Source organism: Bos indicus x Bos taurus, chromosome 4 (assembly GCF_003369695.1).
Source record: "Bos indicus x Bos taurus breed Angus x Brahman F1 hybrid chromosome 4, Bos_hybrid_MaternalHap_v2.0, whole genome shotgun sequence".
Classification (NCBI taxonomy): domain Eukaryota; kingdom Metazoa; phylum Chordata; class Mammalia; order Artiodactyla; family Bovidae; genus Bos; species Bos indicus x Bos taurus.
In genome coordinates, this window is record NC_040079.1 from 118,526,663 (window position 1) to 118,547,245 (window position 20,583).

A 20,583-nucleotide genomic window follows, 5' to 3' on the forward strand; every position below is an offset into this window, starting at 1 on the left:
CATGTTTTCAGGAAAGGGATTGTAATGTTAAATGTGGTTGCATTTTAAAGAATCACTGACTACCATATGGATTACCTACTGGAAGGAGAAAAACCAGAGGTAAAACTGATAATGAAGGCTTTGGAATAAATAATAAGAAGATTGTGGTAGGTCAGACTTGGTTTGCAGATACAGATATAAAGAGGAAAACAAAAATCAGATTTGAGAAATACTCAACTGGTCAGCTGGATCATCGAAAAATCAAGAGAGTTCCAGAAAACCATCTATTTCTGCTTTATTTACTATGCCAAAGCCTTTGACGGTGTGGATCAATATAAACTGTGGAAACTTCTCAAAGAGATGGGAATACCAGACCACCTGACTTCCCTCTTGAGAAACCTGAATGCAGGTCAGGAAGCAAAAGTTAGAACTGGACAAGGAACAATAGACTGGTTCCAAATAGGAAAAGGAATACATCAAGGCTGTATATTGTCAACCTGATTATTTAACTTATATGCAGCGTACATCATGAGAAATGTTGGGCTGGATGAAGCACAACCTGGAATCAAGATTGCTGGGAGAAATATCAATAACTTCAGATATGCAGATGACACCACCCTTATGGCAGAAAGTGAAGAAGAACTAAAGAGCCTCTTGATGAAAGTGAAAGAGGAGAGTGAAAAAGTTGACATAAAGCTCAAGATTCACAAAACTAAGATCATGGCATCTGGTCCCATCACTTCATGGCAAGTAGATGGGGAAACAGTGGAAACAGTGGCTGACTTTATTTTTTGGGGGGTCCAAAATTACTGCAGATTGTGACTGCAGCCATGAAATTAAAGACACTTGCTCCTTGGAAGAAAAGCTATGACCAACCTAGACAGCATATTCAAAAGCAGTCATTACTTTGCCAACAAAGGTCCATCTAGTCAAGGCTATGGTTTTTCCAGTGGTCATGTATGGATGTGAGAGTTGGACTGTGAAGAAGGCTGAGCACTGAAGAATTGATGCCTTTGAACTGTGGTGTTGGAGAAGACTCTTGAGAGTCCCTTGGACTGCAAGGAGATCCAACCAGTCCATCCTAAAGGAGATTTGTCCTGAGTGTTTATTGGAAGGACTCATGCTGAAGCTCAAACTCCAACACTTTGGCCACCTGATGCAAAGAGCTGACTCATTTGAAAAGACCCTGATGCTGAGAAAGATTGAAAGCAGGAGGAGAAGGGGACAACAGAGGATGGGATGGTTGGATGGCATCACTGACTCAATGGACATGAGTTTGGCTAAGCTCTGGGAGTTGGTGATGGTCAGGGAGGCCTGGCATAATGCAGTCCATGGGGTTTCAGAGAAGGACAGAACTGAGCAACTGAACTGAACTGAACTGAAAATGGCAGAACTTGGTGATTGTTGGGTTATGGAAGAGGAGAAAGAAAAGTCAGATGGTGGAACTGTCCATTGTAAAGGAAACATTTTTAGGAAGCAAGGAGGGATGAGTATGTTAATGGACTTACTGAATTCGAAGTATGACTTGTAACTGAGCAGAACTATATGGGGCCATCCCAAGACAGAACTATCTTCCTTATCTACAATTTTAGCTCCTCTATGAAGAACCTAGATAATAATATCTGATGTACATTTCCTGAGTTATTTTGCAGATGCTAAAACCATCATGAAATGGAAGAAATTAACCTGATGACTGTGACCACATAGTCCACAGGTCTATTGGAGGCTGAGGATTGATAATGTGACACTGCCCTGTTACCTCACCATCAACCAATCCAAAAACAGTATACAAGCTGATCACATGCTGTGACTCTCCTTCACCTGGCTTTTCAATTTAGTTCAGTTGCTTGACTGTGTACAACTCTGCAACCCCATGGAGTGCAGCATGCCAGGCTTCCCAGTCCATCATCAACTCCTGGAGTTTTCTCAAACTCATGTCCATTGAGTTGTTGATGCCTTCCAACCATCTCATCCTCTGTCATCTCCTTATTCTCCTGCCTTCAATCTTTCCTAACATAAAGTATGTTAGGACTTTTTTTGAATGACTCTTTTTCAATGAGTCATTTCTTTGCATCAGGTGGCCGAAGTATTGGAGCTTCAGCATCAGTCCTTCCAATGAATATTCAGGACTGATTTCCCTTAGGATGGATTGGTTGGATTACCTTACAGTCCAAGGGCCTCTCAAGAGTCTTCTCCAACACTACAGTTTTGAAACATTGATTCTTCGATGCTCAGCTTTCTTTATGGTCCAGTTCTCACATCCATACATGACCTGGGCTTTAACAATGTTTTTGTTTTTTTTTTTTTTTTTTTCTGAAACTCATTTGCAAGTTTGACTCTTTTGAGCACTAGCTGCCCTGGACACCTTTCTTGGCACCTGTAATAGATGCTGCACTTTCCTTCACCACAACCACATGTCAGTAGGTTAGCTTTACTGTGTACAAGTAAGAGGACTCAAGTTTGGTTCAGAATACCTCAAGAGAGCTGCTCAGGACAAAATTACACTATATAGCCAAACTCAGGAATTTTTTTTGGATATAGATTTGTTATTCATAAGCATATTCATGAATGAGCATTTGTACACAGGAATGAATGAGGTAAATAATGGGTTTGCCAAATCAAGAATAGGACCTAGACAAGAACTTGAGAAACATTCAACTTTAAGTTGCATGAAGAAGAGCCTGAAATGGAGGCTGGGGAAAAGTATGAATCCAATTAGATGGGGAAGACAAGGAGAAAGTAAAGTTAAACAAACAAACAAACCATAAAAAGATGCTTTCCAAGGAGAGTGCAGTCAGGAACCTCACCTACTGGTAACACATCAATTAGGAAGGAGCTGAAAAATCATCACTTGAAATTTGTTGCTATTGTTCAGTCTCTTAGTCATGTCCTACTCTATGACTTCATGGACTGCAACACATCAGGCTCCTCTGTTCTCCATTATTGCCCAGAGTTTGCTCAAATTAATGTCCATTGATTTGGTGATGCTGTCTAGCAAGCTCATCCTCTGCCACCCTCTTTTCCTTTGGCCTTCAATCTTTCCCAGAATCATGATCTTTTCCAATGAGTTGGTCCTTCTTCTCAGGTGGTCAAAGTATTGGAGCTTCAGCTTCAGTGTCAGTCTTCCAATAAACATTCAGGGTTGATTTCCTTTGGGATTGACTGATTTGATCTTCTTAAAATCCAAGAGACTCTCGAGTCTTCAGCCCCACAATTCAAAATAATCAATTCTTCAGTGCTTAGCTTTCTTTATGATCCAACTCTCACATCTGCACATAACTACTGGAAAAAGCATCACTTTGTCAGCAAAGTGATATCTCTGCTTTTAAATGGACTGTCTAGGTTTCTCTTAGATTTCCTTCAAAGAAACAAGCTTCTTTTAATTTCATGGTTTCAGTCACTGTCCACAGTGATTTTGGAGCTCAAGTAAATAAAACCTGTCACTATTTCCACTTTTCTCCCTTGTATTTAACATCAAGTGATGGGACCTGATGCCTTGATCTTAGTTTGTTTTTAAATGTTGAGCTTCAAGCCAACTTTTTCAGTCTCCTCTTTCACCCTCATTAAGAGGCTCTTTAGTTTTTCTTCACTTTCTGCCAGTAGATTAGTATCATCTACACATTTGAGGTTGTTGATATATCTCCTGTAAATCTAGATTCCAGCTTGTGATTCATTAAGCCTGGCATTTTGCAAGATACACTCTGCATAGAAGTTACACAAGAAAGATGACAATATACACCCTTGTTGTACTCCTTTCACAATTTGGAACCAGCCAGTTGTTCCACGTACAGTTCTAATTGTTGCTTCTTGACTTGAATATGGGTTTCTCAGGAGACAGATAAGGAGGCCTGATAGCCCTATCTCTTTAAGAATCTTCCACAGTTTGTTGTGATCCAGAGTCAAAGGCTTTAGCATAGTCAACAAAGCAGAAGAAAATGTTATTCTTGAATTCTTGAATGCTTTGTCCATGATCCAATGTGTTGGCAGTTTGATCTCTTGTTCTTCTGCCTCTTTGAAATCCAGTTGGTACATCTGGAAGTTCTCAGTTTACATACTTTTGAAGTGTATCTTGACATTAAATACAAGTAAGTTGTAGACAAAAATATGGTCTGAAAGGATATATGCACACCAATGGACTATTCACAATAGCCAAGATATGAAAACAACCTAAGTGTCCATCAACAGAGGAATGAATAAAGAAGATGTGGTACATATATGTGATGGAATATTACTCAGTTACAACAAAGAACAAAAGAACACCATTTGCAGCAACAAGAATGGACTTAGAGACTATCACATTGAATGAAGTTAGACAGAGAAAGATTAATATCATATGATATCTCTTACATGTGAAATCTACAAGGAAATAATATAAATTAACTTGTTTGTGAAATAGAAGCAGTCTCACAGACTTAGAAAGTGAACTTATTGTTACCGGGGGCAGGGAAGGGGGCAGATAGAAATTCAGCAATAAAAAGTAGTTAGGGAGTTTGGTATCAAAAGGTACACACTATTATATTTAAAATGGATAACCAACAAGGTCCTACTGTATAGTACAGGGAACTCTGCTCAATGTCATGCAGCAGCCTGACAGAGCCCCTTTGCTCTCCATTTGAAACTATCACAACATTGTTAATCAGCCATACTCCAACATAAAATAAAAAGTAAAAAAAAAACAAAAAAACAAGTTGTTGATTTTGAAAACAACTGTTTTAGTATTTCAGAAGAAACAAGATACAAACTGAGGTTTGATTAATGATAAGAATATGTGAGGAGCATGAAACGTTTTATGTAGAATAGAATTACCACAACTGCAATTGCCAAGGGGTAGACAGATACGGAACTGTTAGAAGATTTAGAGGAAATTTTATTTTTAGGATGGGATAAAACTGAGACTATTTTATTGATGAACTATTGAAAATGTCCAGAAAAGGACATTAGGGAATTTTTAGAATGTTTATAGTAGTTAAACCATAAGATTGGAGGAGACTGCTTAAAGTCAAAGATACGCACAACTACAAACTGGTTCAGAGCTGTCTGAAAAAAAGTTACTGATTGATTTTACTAGTTTTACTGAGATATAATTGACTATATATTTGAAGTATTCAATCTTACAGGTTTTAACGTATGCAATACCCATGAAATGGATGTGAACTTACCTAACAACTATAGACTTGCTTTTTCTCACAATAGATTAGCTTACATTTTTTAGTCTTACATCAGTGGAATCATACAGTGGATAAACTTTTCATCTTCTTCCAATGAACACAATTATTTTGAGATTCATCAGTGCTGTTGCATGTATCAATATTCATAAATATTTATTGCTGAGTAGTTTTCCATTTTATGACTGTATCTTAAATTGTTTATTTCCTCACCTGTGGTCTTTTTCCTTTTTTTTTTTTTTACTGACATAACTGAGATATGTTTAATATATAACATTGTGTAAGTTTAATGTGTCTGATATAATGATTTGATGTATATGTATATATATTTCAAAATGACCCCTTTGCCAGCTGACAGACATCTGTATTGTACTATTCTGGGGACTATTACAAATAAAACTGCCATGAAGTTTCATATATAGGTCATTGTATGCACATATACTTTCTTTTTTCTTGGGTGAATCCGTGGGAGTAGAGTATATAGGAGTAGGAATTTAAAATAGCACAATCCTTTTGTAAAATAGTTACTATAACTATTTTACACTATAATAAAATTAGCAGTCGCCACAGGACTGGAAAAGATCAGTTTTCATTCCAATCCCAAAGAAAGGCAATGCCAAAGAATGCTCAAACTACCGCACAATTGCACTCATCTCACACGCTAGTAAAGTAACGCTCAAAATTCTCCAAGCCAGGCTTCAGCAATACATGAACCGTGAACTTCCAGATGTTCAGGCTGATTTTAGAAAAGGAAGAGGAACCAGAGATCAAATTGCCAACATCTGCTGGATCATGGAAAAAGCAAGAGAGTTCTAGAAAAACACCTATTTCTGCTTTATTGACTATGCCAAAGCCTTTGACTGTGTGGATCACAATAAACTGTGGAAAATTCTTCAAGAGATGGGAGTATCAGACCACCTGACCTGACTCTTGAGAAACCTATGTGCAGGTCAGGAAGCAACAGTTAGAACTGGACATGGAACAACAGACTGGTTCCAAATAGGAAAAGGAGTACATCAAGGCTGTATATTGTCACTCTGCTTATTTAACTTCATGTGAGGGGTTGACTCACTGGAAAAGACTCTGATGCTGGGAGGAATTGGGGGCAGGAGGAAAAGGGGACGACAGAGGATGAGATGGATGGATGGCATCACCAACTCAATGGATGTGAGTTTGAGTGAACTCAGGGAGATATTGCTGGACAGGGAGGCCTGGCGTGCTGCGATTCATGGGGTCACAAAGAGTCGGACATGACTAAGCGACTGAACTGAACTGAACCGATAACAAGTTAAACATATCTACCACAGTATCTAGCAAAGCACTTTTAATACAGTGTCCCTAAAAATGTACCAGAACACAGAGACTGTGATTTACAACTTTGCCAGACACCAGAAACTCTCTTCACCTTTAATGTGAGGGGAAGAGAAAGTTCAGTTCAAGCTGGAGAGTTAAAATCTATCACTTAGTGAGAACATCCTGTGTATCAGGATCTCTTTCTTCAGCTTGTTTACATCTTTATCCCTTTCCAATCTCACAGTAAAGTGATCTTTATTATACTACATGCTATTTGTATTATGATTTTTCATATTATGAAATTGTTCAAGGTCACATGGCCAAGAATGTGGTAAAGCAAGGATTCAAACCTAGACAATTTGACAGGGGAGTCTAAGACCATAAGCATCAGTCAATATGGAAAAGGAGGAAGAGAAATGATGTTGAGTCCACTGGTAGCCCACTTGGACTAGAGTGATGCCATATGGACAACTTACAAGAGTCACCAGACAGCTGTGTTTTAGGACTTGCTACAATGATCTAAAACATATTTTACAATTTAGACATTATTCCAAGCAAAGAAATCTGGGTTTTATTTTAGAAGGAGAGAGTCCCACAATCTGACAAGCCCAGACTCCTTATATCTTTGTACACAGAATCAGGAAACACAACAGAGAAAATCATCACTGATGACAAAGAGAAGACCTAGTCATATTTTAATCTGATTTTATCTTATTTTGCTCAGTCAGTAAGTGAATTAATTGTTTAGCTTTCTGGTTTGAAATAGTCCAATTTTTTTTACACTTTCTTAATTATACAGGATATGATTTCTGTCATAGTTTTACACAATGTTTGAACATTGAGGTGGTTTGTCCTATGTGGGCTGAACTGGGTGAGGGCCATTCTGACCAGAACCCCTTCCCTGCCTGTTTCTAACATTCAGGTTTACAGATCACCAGGGCCACTGTAGCTCAGGTACTTTTGCTCAGAGCTGCTGTGGAAACTGAGAAGGATACTGTTAGGCTCTCCTGGGTACAAATCTTTTCTGTGTTCCCTGTTTCTTGCTTGTAGGAAAAAGGTTTCACTCTCCAAGACCTTCCCTGAGTTTCAAGAGCAGGCTCAAGCAGTTACTAATTAAAGAAGAGAATGCAGAAACAAAGGAAGAGTGGACAAGAAAAAAATTGTGCAGCAATAAAGCAGTGTCCTGCCTCCTTCTCAAGGGATTCATTTCAGTTCAGTTCAGTCACTCAGTCATGTCTGACGTCAGGCCTCCCTGTCCATCACCAACTCCAGGAGTTTACTCAAATTCATGTCCATCAGGTTGGTGATGACACAACCATCTCATCCTCTGTCGTCCCTTCTCCTCCCAACTTCAATCTTTCCCAGTATCACGGTCTTTTCAAATGAGTCAGTTCTTCTCATCAGGTGGCCAACATATTGGAGTTTCAGCTTTAGCATCAAACCTTCCAATGAACATTCAGGATCGATTTCCTTTAGGATGGACTTGTTGAATCTCTTTGCAGTCCAGGGGACTCTCTAGAATCTCCTCCAACACCACAGTTCAAAAGCATCAAATCTTCAGTGCTCAGCTTTCTTTGTAGTCCAAATCTCACATCCATACATGACTACTGGAAAAACCATAGCTTTGACTATGTGGACTTTTGTTGGCAAAGTAATGTCTCTGCTTTTGAATATGCTGTCTAAGTTGGTCACAGCTTTCCTCCCAAGGAGTAAGTGTCTTTTAATTTCATGGCTGCAATCACCACCTGCAGTGATTTTGGAGCCCCCCCAAAATAAAGTCTGACACTGTTTCCACTGTTTCCCCATCTATTTCCCAAGAAGTGATGGGACCAGATGCCATGATATGAGTTTTCTGAATGTTGAGTTTTAAGCCAACTTTTTCACTCTCCTCTTTCACTTTCATCAAGAGGTTCTTTAGTAGAATGGGAAAGACTGGAGATCTCAAGAGATTATATAACAATATCTCATAGTTGGTTTTTTTGCAAGAACTAAGATCCCACCTATATGGAGGATGATGACTTCAGACTGAGCACAGAATTCCTGGAGCACCACCCTGTTATCTCACCACATTATCAGAAGAAATTCACATGTTATCAGAAGAAAATCACATACTCTGCCACCTTCACCCCAAATTTTGCCTGTGAAAAATTTTCCCCCTTAAAACATTGGGGAATTAGGGTTTTTGAGCAAACACTGCCTGTTCTTCTTGCTTTGCCCTGCAATGAATCTTCCTCTGCTTTAAACTCTGGTATTTCAGGTTGGCCTCACTGTGTGTCTGGCATACACACTTGAATTTGACAACACTAGTTCTCTCTGCAGACCCAGCACGTGGTCTGTGTCTCCTGTTTTGTTTTCACTTTTCTGTAACCCTGAACAGCTAATCCTGTAGGCTCTGTACATGACTGAGACTGGCACTGACTTTGACAGGCATGAGTATGCTTTGTCCTTAATTTTCCAGGCTGTGCTTACTCTCTATCTCTACACTAATCTTTTCTTCCTTTTCTTACTGACTACTGGTCCCCGTGACGCCAGGCTTATCAATAAATGCAGAAACAGCAGCTTTCCACAGCCTTCTTTGCCTGCTCCCCACTGTGTAATAGTAATGGCTAAACCCTGTAATGAACATTTTATGACCTGTCACTTAAGCACTGGCTTTCCTAAGTGTCCCAAACTGCTGCAAGGGCCAACGGATTCACTTCAGAGTTTCCTGTTACTCAGCTTTTTAAAGTGAGATGCATGAATTTATTTAATGTTTCCTCTTCTCTAAAACAGGCTGTGCTGATTTTGTCTATTCTTAGGGAGAGAGTGTAGCAAGTGCTGTGCTCCACAGAGAGCTCACACTTCAAGAGGAAAGACAGGAGAGATGGCTCAGCAAGGAGAGAGGACTTGTAGACCTGAGATGGGAGGGAAATCAGGAGACAATACATCACAGAAGACAAGAAAGATGCATTTCAAGTAGGAAAAACATATGGCTGCTTCCGTTCAAAGACAGTACCTACTGGTTTTCATTTGATTTTATAGTTAAAGTTATAGCATAATATGTCTTAAAAATACAAAATATTTTCCTTGAACATAATTTTAAATAGAATTAATGGGGTTATATTAGACTTTCTTTAAATAAGAAAACTTATTATTTATGATTATTTTCAGTACCTTTAGTTAGGAAAACCTTAATAAATATATTTAAACTTTCTTCTTCTTTAGTTAGGAAAACCTTTTCTTACATAGCAGTGTAATATTTTTCCTAAGAAACAATTTTAGAAGTGAATTTTCATAAAATTTGAATTTTGAGGTATGTCAAATTATCTCCTAAAATACATAAAGCCCTGGTAGGTCACTAGTAACAGGGCTCGAAAAGACTTTGAAATGGGGATCATTAGCTCCAGATGGCATCCCCAGGCTTTTGTCTAAATCAGGTGTTCACAGTACTAGCGTTCAGGAGCCTGTAAAGGAGAGTGGGTCCACTTCCCCATGGATACCTAGGGGCACTCAGAAGAATATAGGAGAATAGGGCACAGGATCTAACCATTCTCAGAAGGAATTTGGCAGTCATATTAGTCTGTAATCCTCGCACCCAAGATCAAGGTTGAATCTAATGAGTTGGCCTATTCACCTTTCAGAAAGGAAATAAACTTATCAGATAAATACCCCTACTCTTTATGCTGGGAAAGAACACATCTATGGGGCCATTGTTATTGTTCAGTCAAACAAAGTATGCCTGAATCATTGTTACCCTATGAACTGCAGCACAGCAGACTTTTCTGTTCTTCCCTATCATCCTGAGTTATCTCAAACTCATGTCCATTGAGTCAGGGATGCCATCCACCCATCTCTTACACTGCCTGCCCTCCTTGCCCTTCTTCCCTCAATCATTCCAGCATTAGAGTATTTTTTCAATGAGCCAGCCCTTGACATCAGGTGGCCAAAGTATTGGATCTTCAGCTTCAGCATCAGTTCTTCAAATGAATATACAGGGTGGATTTTTCAGCACTCAGCTTTCTTTATTGTCCAGCTCTCAATCATACATGACTACTGGAAAAACAACAACAACAACAAATGAACAAACAAAAAAAACGTCAGTTCAGATGAATCGCTTAGTCAGGTCTGACTCTATGCACCCACATAGACTGCAGCACAACAAGCTTCTCTGTCCATCACCAACTATCAGAGCTTGCTGCTGCTGCTAAGTCACTTCAGTCATGTCCAACTCTGTGCGACCCCATAGACAGCAGCCCACCAGGCTCCCTGTCTCTGGGATTCTCCAGGCAAGAACACTTGCCATTTTCTTCTGCAATGCATGAAAGTGAAAAGTGAAAGTGAAGTCGCTCAGTCATGTTCGACTCTTTGTGACCCCATGCGAGGCTCCTCGGTCCATGGGATTTTCCAGGCAAGAGTACTAGAGTGGGGTGCCATCGCCTTCTCAAACTCATTTCCATCGAGTTGGTTATGTCATCCAACCGTCTCATCCTCTGTTGTCCCTTTTGCCCCATGTCTTCAATATTTCCCAGCATCAGGGTCTTTTCCATTGAGTTAGCTCTTTGCATCAGTTGGACAAAGTACTGGAGGTTCAGCTTCAGCATCAGTCATTCCAATGAATACTCAGGGCTGATTTCCTTTAGGATGGACTGGTTTGATCTCTTTGCAGTCCAAGGGACTCTCAAGAGTTCTCCAACACCACAGTCCAAAAGCATCAATTCTTTGGCACTCAGCTTTCTTTATAGTCCAACTCTTATATCCAGACAGGACTACTGGAAAAACCATAGCTTTGAGTAGACAGACATTTGTTGGCAAAGTAATGTCTTTCCTTTTTAATATGCTGTCTAGGTTAGTCATAGATTTTCTTCCAAGGAGCAAGCATCTTTTAATTTCAAGGCTGCAGTCACCATCTGCAGTGATTTTTGGAGCACCCCCCCCCCAAAAAAAAAAAAGTTTCCCACTTTCTCCATTGTTTCCCTATTTATTTGCCATGAAGTGATGGGACCAGATGCCATGATACTAGTTTTCTGAATTTAGAGTTTTAAGCCAACTTTTTCACTCTCCTCTGTCACATACATCAAGAGGCTCATTAGTTCTTTGCTTTCTGCCATAAGGGTGGTGTCATCTGTCTAACTGAGGTTATTGATATTTATCCTGCAATCTTGATTCCAGCTTGTGCTTTATCCAGCCTGGCATTTCACATGATGTACTCTGCATATAAGTTGAATAATCAGGGTGACAATATACAGCCTTGACCTACTCCTTTCCCAACTTGGAACCAGTCTTTTGTGTCATGTCCAGTTCTAACTGTTGCTTTTTAACCTGCATACAGATTTCTCAGGAGCCAGGTAAGATGATCTGGTGTTCCCACCTCTTGAAGAATTTTCCACAGTTTGTTGTGATCCACACAATCAAAGGCTTTGGTGTAGTCAATAATGCAGCAGTAGATGTTTTTCTGCAACTCTCTTGTTCTTTCTATGACCCAATGGATGTTGGCATAGAACAACTCTGGTTCCTCTGCTTTTCTAAAACCAGCTTGAACATCTGGAAGTTCACAGTTAACATACTTTTGAAGCCTGGCTTGGAGAATTTTAAGCACTACTTTGCTAGTGTGTGAGATGAGTGCAACTCTCTGGTAGTTTGAATATTCTTTTGCATTGCCTTTCTTTTGGATTGGAATGAAAACTGACCTTTTCTCATCCTGTGGCCACTGCTGAGTTTTCCAAATCCCTGACATACTGAGTGCAGCATTTTCACAGCATCATCTTTTAGGACTTGAAATAGCTCAAGTCCTTGGAATTACATCACCTCCATTATCTTTGTTCATAGTGATATTTCATAAGGCCCACTTGATTTCACATTCCAGGATGGCTGGCTCTAGGTGAGTGATCACACCATCATCGTTATCTGGGTTATTAAGATCTTTTTTGTATATTTTTTCTGTGTATTGTTGCTACCTCTTCTTAATATTGTCTGCTTCTAAGTCCATACCATTTCTGTCCTTTATTGTGCCCATCTTTGCATGAAATGTTCCCCTGGTATCTCTTATTTTCTTCAAGAGATCTCTAGTCCTTCCCATTCTACTGTTTTTCTCTATTTCTTTGCACTGATCATGGAGGAAGACTTCCTTATCTCTCCTTGCTATTCTTTAGAACGCTGCATTCAAATGGGTATATCTTTCCTTCTCTCCTTTGCCTTTCACTTCTCTTATTTTCTCAGCCACTTATAAGGGCTCGTCAGACAACCATTTTGCCTTTTTGCTTTTCTTTTCTTGGGGATGGTCTTGATCACTGCCTACTGTGCAATGTCACAAAACTCTGTCCATAGTTCTTCAGGCACTCAGTCTATCAAATCTAATCCTGTGAATTTATTTGTCACTTTTGCTGTATAATTGTAAGGGATTTGATTTAGATCATATGTGAATGGTCTAGTGGTTTCCCTACTTTCTTCAATTTCAGTGTGAATTTGGCAATAAGGAGTTCATGATCTGAGCCACAGTCAGCTCCAGATCTTGTTTTTGCTGACTGTATAGTGTTTCTCCTTATTTGACTGCAAAGAATATAATCAGTCTGATTTTGCTATTGACCATCTGATGATATACATGTGTTGAGTCTTCTTTTGCATTGTTGGAAGTGGGTGTTTGCTATAATCAGTGAGATCTCTTGGCAAAACTCGGTTAACCATTGCCCTGATTCATTTTGTACTCCAAGGACAAATTTGCCTGTTACTCCAGGTATCTCTTGACTTCCAACTTCTGCATTCCAATCCCCTATAATGAAAAGCATATCTTTTTTGGGTGTTAGTTCTATAGCTTTGATTATATGAACCTTTGTCAGCAGAGTGGTGCCTCTGCTTTTTAGGGTCTCCAGGTTTGTCATCACTTTTCTTCCAACTTCCAAGTGTCGTTTAATTTCATGGCTGCAGTCAACATCCACAGTGATTTTGGAGAACAAAAAAATAAACTCTGTCTCTGTTTCCATTTTTTTTTTAAGTTTTTTTTTTTAATTAATTTTATTTTATTTTTAAACTTTACACAATTGTATTAGTTTTGCCAAATATCAAAATGAATCCAATTTTTGTCCAACTATTTGCCATGAAGTAATGGGACCAGATGCCATGATCTTTGTTTTTCAAATGCTGAGTTTCAAGCTAGCTTTTTCACTCTCATCTTCCACCCTCATCAAGAGGCTTTTTAGTTCCTCTTCACTTTCCGCCATTAAAGTGGTATCATCTGCATATCTGTCAGTCAGTCAGTTCAGTCGCTCAGTCGTGTCCGACTCTTTGCGACCCCATGAATCTCAGCACCCCAGGACTCCCTGTCCATCACCAACTCCCGGAGTTCACTCAGACTCACGTCCATAGTGTCAGTGATGCCATCCAGCCAACTCATCCTCTGTCGTCCCCTTCTCCTCCTGCCCCCAATCCCTCCCAGCATCAGAGTCTTTTCCAATGAGTCAACCCCTCACATGAGGTGGCCAAAGTACTGGAGTTTCAGCTTTAGCATCATTCCTTCCAAAGCAATCCCAGGGTTCATCTCCTTCAGAATGGACAGGTTGGATCTCCTTGCAGTCCAAGGGAATCTCAAGAGTCTTCTCCAACACCACAGTTCAAAGGCATCAATTCTCCGGCACTCAGCCTTCTTCACAATCCAACTATCACATCCATACATGACCACAGGAAAAACCAAAGCCTTGACTAGACGGACCTTTGTTGGCAAAGTAATGTCTCTGCTTTGGAATATGCTATCTAGGTTGGTCATAACTTTTCTCCCAAGGAGTAAGCGTCTTTTAATTTCATGGCTGCAGTCACCATCTGCAGTGATTTTGGAGCCCCCCAAAATAAAGTCTGATACTGTTTCCACTGTCCCTCCATTTGCCATGAATTGATGGGACCAGATGCCATGATCTTTGTTTCCTGAATGTTGAGCTTTAAGCCAACTATTTCACTCTTCACTTTCACTTTCATCAAGAGGCTTTTTAGTTCCTCTTCACTTTCTGCCATAAGGGTGGTGTCATCTGCATATCTGAGGTTATTGGTATTTCTCCAGGCAATCTTGATTCCAGCTTGTGCTTCTTCCAGTCCAGCGTTTCTCATGATGTACTCTGCATAGAAGTTAAATAAGCAGGGTGACAATGAACAGCTTTGATGTACTCCTTTTCCTATTTGGAACCAGTCTGTTGTTCCATGTTTCTCCCAACAATCTTGATTCCAGCTTGAGCCATCCAACCCAACAGTTTGCACGAGGTACTTTGCATATAAGCGAGATAAGCAGTGTGCTCCATGTCCGGTTCTAGCATTTGTTTCTTGTCCTGCTTACCTTACCTCAGGAGACAAGTAAGATCATCTGTTATTCCTATCTCTTGAAGAATTTTCCAGTTTGTTGTGATGCACACAGTCAAAGGCTTTAGCATAGTCAGTGAAGCAGAAGTAGACTTTTGGAATTGCCTTGTTTTTTCTATGATCCAATGGATGTTGGCAATTTAATTACTGCTTCCTCTGCCTTTTCTAAATCTAGCATGTACATCTAGAAGTTCTCAGTTCAACTACTGCTGAAGCCTTGTTTGAAGCATTTTGAGCATTACCTTGATAACATGGGGATTGAGCAAAATTGCATGGTAGTTTGAACATTCTTTGGAATTGCCCTTCTTTGGGACTGGAATGAAAACTGTCCTTTTCCAGTCCTGTGGCCACTGTTGAGTTTTCCTGGCATTATTGCATATTGCATTTCCTGGCATATTTCCTGGTAATTTGCTGGCATACTGACTGCAGCACTTTGACAGCATTATCTTTTAGGATTTCAAATAGCTCAGCTGGAATTCCATCACCTCCACTAACAAGGCTCGTAGTAATGCTTCCTAAGGCCCACTTGACTTCATACTCCAGGATGTCTGTCTCTAGCTGACTGACCACACCATTGTAGTTACCCAGGACATTAGGTCCTTTTCTGTATAGTTCTTCTGTGTCTTCTTGCCACCTCTTGTTAATCTCTTCTGCATCTGTTAAATCCAGGCTGTTTTTGTCCTTTATGGTGCCCATTTTTGCATGAAATATTTCCATGATATCTCCAATTTTCTTGGAGAGATCTCTAGTCTTTCCCATTCTATTTTTTCCTCTTTTTATTTGCATTGTTCACTTAAGAAGGCTTTCTTATCTCTCCTTGCTATTTTCTGGAACTCTGCATTCAGATGGGCATATCTTTTCCTTTCTCCTTTGCCTTTAACTTCTCTTCTTTTCTCAGCTATTTGTAAGGCCTCTTCAGACTACAATTTTGCCTTCTTTCATTTATTTTTCTTGGGGTTATTTTTGGTCACTGTCTCCTGTACAATGTTATAAACCTCCATCCATAGTTCTTTGGTCATTCTCTCTACCAGATCTAATCCATTCAATTTATTCATCACCTCCACTGTATATTCATAATGGATTTTATTTAGGTCATACCTGAATGGCCTAGTTGTTTTCCCTACTGTCTTCAACTTAAGCCTTAATGTCACAATATGGAACTCATAATCTGAACCACAGTCAGTTCCAGGTCTTGTTTTTGCTGACTCTATAGAGCTTCTCCATCTTTAGCTGCAAAGAATATAATCAGTCTAATTTCGCTATTGACCATCTTTAGTGAATCTGTAGAGTCATCTCTTATGTTGTTAAAAGGATGTTGCTATGATCAGTGCATTCTTTTGGCAAAACTCTGTTAGCCTTTACCCTGCTTCATTTGATAACTCCAAGACAAAATTTGCCTGTTACTCCAGATATCTCTTGACTTCCTAGTTTTGCATTTCAATCCCCCAAGATTGAAAGGTACTTCTTTTTTTTTGCTGTTCTCGAAGGTCTTGTAGGTCTTTATAGAAATAGTCAACTTCAGCTTCTTCTGCATCAGTGATTGGGGTATAGACTTGAATTACTCTGATGTTGAATGGTTTGCCTTCGAAATGAACTGAACTCATTTTGTCATTTTTGAGATTGAACCCAAGTACTACATTTCAGACTCTTTTGTTGACTATGAGGGCTATTTCCCTAGTGGCTTAGCTGGTAAACAGTCTGCTGGCAATGAGGGAGACCTGGGTTTGATCTCTGAGTTAGGAAGATCCCCTGGAGAAGGGAAAGGTTACCCACTCCAATCTTCTGGCCTGGGTATTCCATGGATTGTATAGTCCATGGGGTCACAAAGAGTTGAACACGACTGAGCGACTTTCACTTTCAGTTATTTTCATGAGGGCCACTCCATTTCTTCTAAGGGGTATTTTGCCCACAGTAGTAGATATAATGATCATCTGAATTAAATTCACCCATTCCCATCCATTTTAGTTCACTGATTCCTAAGATGTTGATGTTCACTCTTGCCATCTCCTGCTTGACCAAGCCCAATTTGCATTGATTCATGGACCTAATATTCTAGGTTCCTATACATGACTGTTCTTTACAGCATTGGATTTTACTTTCACCACCAGACACACACCACGACTGAGTGACATTTTTGCATTGGTCCAGCTTCTCCATTCTTTCTGAAACTGTTTCTCCACTCTTCCTCAGTGGCATATTGGACACTTACCACCCTGGGGGACTCATCTTCTGGTGTCATATCTTTTTGCCTTTTCATACTGTTCATGGGTTTCTTGAGCATCGAAGAATTGATGCTTTTGAACTGTGGTGTTGGAGAAGACTTTTGAGAGTCCCTGGGACTGCAAGGAGATCCAACCTGTCCATTCTGAAGAAGATGAGCCCTGGGATTTCTTTGGAAGGGATGATACTAAAGCTGAAACTCCAGTACTTAGGCCACCTCATACGAAGAGTTGACTCCTTGGAAAAGACTCTGATGCGGGGAGGGGTTGGGAGCAGGAGGAGAAGGGGACGACAGAGGATGAGATGGCTGGATGGCATCACTGACTCGATGGACATGAGTCTGAGTGAACTCTGGGTGTTGGTGATGGACAGGGAGTCCTGACGTGCTGCAATTCATGGGGTCACAAAGAGTCAGACACAACTGAGTGACTGAACTGAACTGAACTGAACTGTTCATGGGTTTCTTGAGTCAAGAATACTGAAGGGGTTTGTCATTCCCTTCTCCGATAAGCCATGTTTTGTCAGAACTTTCCACCATGACCCGTTCATCTTGGGTGGCCCTGCATGACATGGCTCATAGCTTCCTTGAGTTGCACAAGGCTGTGATCCATGTGATCATTTGGGGTGGCTTCCTGTGATTGTGTTTTTTTGTTGTTGTTGTTTGTTTGTTTTCCTGGAGACTGGAGATTATAGTTCTTGCTTCCTGATGGGAGGGACTGGCTGTAGGATAAACTGGGTCTTGCTTTTGTGGGCAGAATCATGCTCAGTAAATCTTTAATGTAATTGTCTGCTGATGAGTGGGACTTTGCTCCTTCCTAGTTAGTTTTTTGGCCTGAGGTGACTCAGTCTTGGAGTCAGCAGGTTCTATGGTAGGGCTACATGCAACCTCCAGAAATGACTTATGCAACATGCACATTTCAGGATTGCTGCTGCCAGTGTTCTTGTCCCCACGATGGGCCATTGCCAACCCTGGGCCTCTGCAAGAGATCCTCAAGCGTGGTCAAATGGGTCCATAGATATGTGATTTTTATCTTTCACTGACTGCAGGATTCACACCATTAAAGATACTCCAACTCATCAGTTGTGAACTCAAGGGAGCCACAAAATGATAATAATATCATCAAATATGATAGATTATTTGAGGCTCTTCAGAAGCTTGAATGATGACAATAGATGTCAACAATCAGAACACAAACCTAGCTTGTCTCTGCTTTGGAGACTCCTGGACACCTGAATTAATAATGATGTTGATGGTGATGATGACAGCACAGTAAATGCAAATGCAGAAAGCAAAATAAGACTTTCTGAGGTTTAATTAACTTTTCAAACTAAAAACAAAAGAAAACAAATACTTTTAAAGATATATTTTAGGTAAATTGAAGGAGAAGGCAATACTTTAAGCACCCAGCACCTTTTTCCTTGGAATATCAGTTGCTCAATTGCATTTCCCAGTCCCCTTCACAGTAAGTATACAGATGTGACCTACGTCCCACCAACATGTTACCTGCAGGCACAGTGATTATTTGAATGTGAACGCATGATGAAAATTATGTTTTAAACTGGCTTTCAGTTCTGGCAGCTGATACCCTGGGATTTTACCTGTTTCCAAAGCCAGACTCCTAATGGAAATCTTCTGGTATGAGACCAATTGCAACAGACATCATTTTCTGGCATTTTATGCCCAGCTGCACATGTCTGTGTGTGTGACCTGGGTTGCATTGTATCTAAAATCTTAAACTCAGGACTTCTAATTAGCTTTCTCTATAATTCTGTAACTTACCTTATAATCACTATTTGTTTAACTCTGTTAAAAATCCCTTTACAGTTTAATTATGACAAACTTAGCATATTAAAAAGCAGAAACATCATTTTGTCAACAAAGGTCCATATAGTCAAATCTATGGTTTTACCAGTAGTCATAATCAGATGTGAGAGTTGGACCATAAAAAGTCTGAGCACTGAAGAAATGATGCTTTCAAATTGTGGTTCTGGAGAAGACTTGAGGGTCCCTTGGACTACAAGGAGGTTAAACCAGTCAATTCTAAAGAAAATCAGCCTGAATATTCATTAGAAGGACTGATGCTAAAGCAGAAGCTCCAATACTTTGGTCACCTTCTTCGAAGAGCTGACTCATTGGGAAAGACCCTGATGCTGGGAAAAATTGAAGGTAAAAGGAGAAGACGGAAGAAGATGAGATGATTAGATAGCATCACCAGCTCAATGGACATGAATTTGAGCAAACTCTGGGAGGGCAGAGGAGGCTGGCATGCTGCAGTCCATAGGGTGACAAGAGTCAGATATGACTAACAACCAAACAACAAGAAAAATAGCATATTTTATATTGAAATAAATTTATCTTGGGCACTAAAATAACTTTGGGCATAACTTATGAATGACTTGTAAATTGTCAAGACTTTGGCATAATAGTGAGATCCTCCAAAAGTCCTCATACATATCAATAGTTCATGCATTTGTGTAAAATACTTCAACAAACACAAGACTGAATAACAAGACAATTACATATGTAAACCTAGTAAGCAACAGAGCAACCTAACAGCAACTATAGGACTCGAATCAGAGAACAGAAGCCAGTAAAATGCAGTTCTATTGAGGACTGAGGAATTACAGCATCTAATGTATGCAGCTGTAGAAATGAATCCCACATTCATTTCCACAGAGGAGCATGCAGCAGCAGCCCCAAGTATGTGTGCTAAGTCTCTTCAGTCATGCCCAGCTCTTTGCAACCCTATGGACTGTGTATATGTAACCCACCAGGCTCTTCTGTCCATGGGATTCTCCAGGCAAGAATACTGGAGTGGGCTGTCATTTCTTTCTCCAGAGAATCTTTTTGACTCAGGGATCAAATCCGCATCTCTTATGCCTCCTGCACTTGGCAGGTGGGAACTTTACCACTTGTGTCACCTGGAAGCCTGGGTGAATGAAACAGAGGAGCATGCAGCCTCAGCCCCACCTATGAATAAATCTGAGAGTGTTGGTCAGGGCACACCAGCTACTAGAAGAAATAATACTTAAATTACAGTACCGGAAAATAACAAAATTTCAATTCTGTCTTATGTCAAATAGGATGAAGATTGATGCTTACAAGAGTCTTCTCCATATAGTCACCTCTAGACCCCGGATCCTTATAACAGTGACTCAATCACTCTCTTGTCCTTAGATGACTTTATTGTTCTGAACCCAGATGACCAATGAGTGATGAAAAATTTTGTCAGACTATTTTAGGAAAATATAGAGGCCAGGCCTGCAAATAGCAACTACTATCTCTACTCCTGTTCCATTGACTGGAACTCAGTCTTATGGCCACATCTATTTGTTGCATTTTTCTATTTCTCAGTATTTGTGCAAATAGTATTCTTTTTCATTTTTACCTTGGCTATTTTTGGGTTTTATATTGCCACATAATTTTAATTAATAGTATATATGTTTTTATGTTTAGATTTGGACAATAAGGATTTGCTATTTTCAGATGTAGGTGATTTGCCCTCACCTGCAAAGACTTATTTAGGCACTGGATTTCATGGGAGCTTGGTGGTAAGGAATCTGCCCACCAATGCAGGAGACATGGGTTAAATCCCCAGATCATGAAGAC